The sequence below is a fragment of the Elephantulus edwardii genome, unplaced genomic scaffold (assembly GCF_000299155.1).
Source record: "Elephantulus edwardii isolate Elephantulus edwardi_28Jun2011 unplaced genomic scaffold, EleEdw1.0 scaffold00427, whole genome shotgun sequence".
NCBI lineage: Eukaryota > Metazoa > Chordata > Mammalia > Macroscelidea > Macroscelididae > Elephantulus > Elephantulus edwardii.
Genome location: NW_006400177.1, coordinates 893,679 through 896,678, shown reverse-complemented (window position 1 = coordinate 896,678; position 3,000 = coordinate 893,679). Strand labels below are relative to the sequence as shown.

The following is a 3,000-nucleotide window of genomic DNA, read 5'->3' as shown; positions in this document are numbered from 1 at the left end:
AAAACCCTACAAAAACCGGGAGATGCCAAAACAGACCAGGCAAAGAAAGCTGAAGTTGCTGGAGATGTCAAGTGTGTGCCTTTTTGATACCCCTGTACTTCTGCTGAATGTACAGTTTGAAATACTATTTTTTAAAAATCTAGTTTTATCAAATCACAGGGTTTTTATTTTACATTTTTTTCTAAACCATGTTGTTAGCACACGGAACACTTCACTGCTTTGGGAGGAAGGGGCAAATGTCACTATTCGTGTTTCTGAAGCTGAAGTAAGTGAATGAAAACACCTCCACCTTCTAGTTTTGAGAGACTTCCTCCTGGTTCTTAGGAGAAGGGGTTCTCGGATTTTGACACACGAGCCCACCTGGCACAAATGCCTGTAGTGTGGAAAACCACGAATCTGTTTTTAAGTCCTCTTTCCCCTTTGTCTTCAGCACAGACCTGACTCCCATAAATTTAGACCTGACCTCCTAAGAAATAGACTGCCATTCTGTCAGGCAATCTGGACTGTTCTGGTGATGCCATCTCAGTAGTAGTCCTCCAAAGAGCAGAGGCTTTTTTTTTTTTTTTTTTAATGATTCTAGGTGTTCAGATCGGTAATTCTGCAACTTTTGTTTCATTTTGTGAAAGAGTGTGCTTGTGAAAAGTTAAATAATATGCTAAATGTGAAATGTCAATCCTCACTCTATAATTTCCCTGTTCAGAGCATGAAATGAAGATTTCATTGCGTTATAGTGGCTTTCTGATTGTGGTGGTCCACTGAAGAAGGGAGTTTGAAAGTTATTGTATACTGTTAACACTGTCTGCCTATGTCCTACCTGAAATTTCAAGATTGTTTATGAAAAACATCTTTTAAAAACCTGGATACAGTTTGGCTTGGGAGAGGAGAAAGAATGTATATGGGTAAGAAAAAGGATTAAAGTAATCTTCTCAAGGTCCTGTTCTAACTTTAACTTCAGTGCAAGAGATAAAGATTGAAACTTTAAGGGATAAAAAAGAAAATGGCAAGTTCCACTAGACATGATGAAATCTCGCTTAGAGTGGACCTGAATGCAGACTTTTCATTTCTATAGACATTCTTGGTGGTTTTAGAAAAACCACCGCCTCATGTGCCTTGATCTATTTATTCAATAGACTTCCTTTTCTGCTTTCAGAATATGTGATGTACTGGGGGCAGAGGATAAGAAATACTCATCAACACACTCATAATGGGTTATTACATTATAAAAGGAGTACAAGATACCATGGAGAAAACATCCAAACCAGGACAAGGTATGGACAGCGCAGAAGGGGAAAAGAACCTGACTCAAGCCTCTAGAGAGGCAAAACAGTCTGGTGGGCAAGAGCCCAGGCTCAGGGCAAGACATACTCAGTTCAAAGCCCACTCTGACAATCACAGGCTTAGTGATCAAGAGCAGGATATTTAAAGCCTACCTCACTTTTCAAATTGATAAACACACTTCCTATTTTTATGTCTATGGCAGTGTTTGTTGGAGCTCCCAGATTAATCAGGTTTGGAAGCAGGACTGGCATCCACTTCCTAACTATATGTCACTGGGGCGTCTAAAACTTGGAGAAATGATGATAGTTATAGAAAGGCCTCAGGACTTTGTTCATCTTGTTTATATATGGATCCTTCCGTCACGTGTACTCAGTCTATGGTAGACAAATCATTAAAGTAAGACTCTACGAAGAAACACGTGGCATCAGAAAAGGAGACTGAAGAAGTAGCGGAATGCTCCCAGATGGACGTTTTTGGGTCATGAGAGCCAATGAGAATGCGCTATTATGGAGGAATTTAGAATGAAGGAGCTCATGGAGTTTGAACTATGCTTTGGTTCTTAAATTCTTTTTTTTGTCAAACATTCTATCCACTTGCTGTACAGATGTATTTTGTGGTTGCTGTGATGCTGAACACTGTGACACTGATGTCAAATGTCATAATGATTACTCATGGTGAACAGTGTTTGGTGGAGCTCCACGATTAAAACAAGCTTGGAAGCAGGAGTGGCATTCACTTCCAAAATAGCTTACCTCCAGAAACCTTATGAATCTGGAGAAACGGTGAAAGTCATTCAAGTGTTCAGGTCTTCGGCTCATAGAGTCGCTATGAGTCACCTACGAGTCACCTACGACTTGACAGCACTTAACAACAATATGTTGTTTTATTGGTTTTGTTGGTTTTTTTTTTTTTACACTCTGTAAAAACATTATATTGGCCTTTTGGATAGAAATGGGAATTTATTTTCCAGGAAGGTTGATCCCGTCATACTTCTGCTGGAACCAGTGCATAGGCCCCTCTTTGCTGATTTGGTGTTTGGCCCCAATGCAGCCTGTCCTGCGTTTCTTGTCTTTGATGCTGAAACCTGGCCTACCCAGCAACACTTAGAAGTCCAGGCCGCAGATACCAATACTGGGGTCATATTTTATGACCAAGATTAATGTGCTCCTGGATCCCAAAAACAAAGTTTCCAGTATCTGAGAAGTTATATTTTTCTTAACTCATATTCCCACACCTTTAGACCTTTCTCCAAAATTTCCTCTGCCTTGACCCCTCGGACTGTGTGCAATGGACAGCAATTTTTTCATTTCTCCTAATGCCAAAGGATCTGACGGTGTATCTAGCTTTGGAAAACACGGAAGTCCGGCCTGTGAGCTGCTCCAACGCCTTGGCACCCGGGTCAGTCTGTCTCCACTCTCGCCTACACAGATGCTGGGGCAGAGCTTCCGGCTGCGCAGCTCCCGCACGGAGTTCTCTTTTTCACCTTGATCCTAAGCCATGATGGAGAACAGGAAGCAACAATGTTTTTATACAGCATTGTAAAATCCAACTATATTCACACTGTGACATTAGGTGACAAAAAAACCATGAAATGTCCTTGTTGCCTTGAAGCTTACAAGTATAATTCCAAAGACAATACGCTATCAACTAGGCATATTGTTCTATGGAGTAACTACGCAAGCACCTGTCTATGAGAGATTTTATGGTGACAGATTTGTTCAA

General features: G+C 40.9%; 1 pseudogene; it reads right to left on the bottom strand.

The window, feature by feature from the left end:
* Positions 1-2,237: 2,237 nt before the first annotated feature.
* On the bottom strand, positions 2,238-2,777 carry LOC102869451 (annotated as a pseudogene).
* Positions 2,778-3,000: the final 223 nt, after the last annotated feature.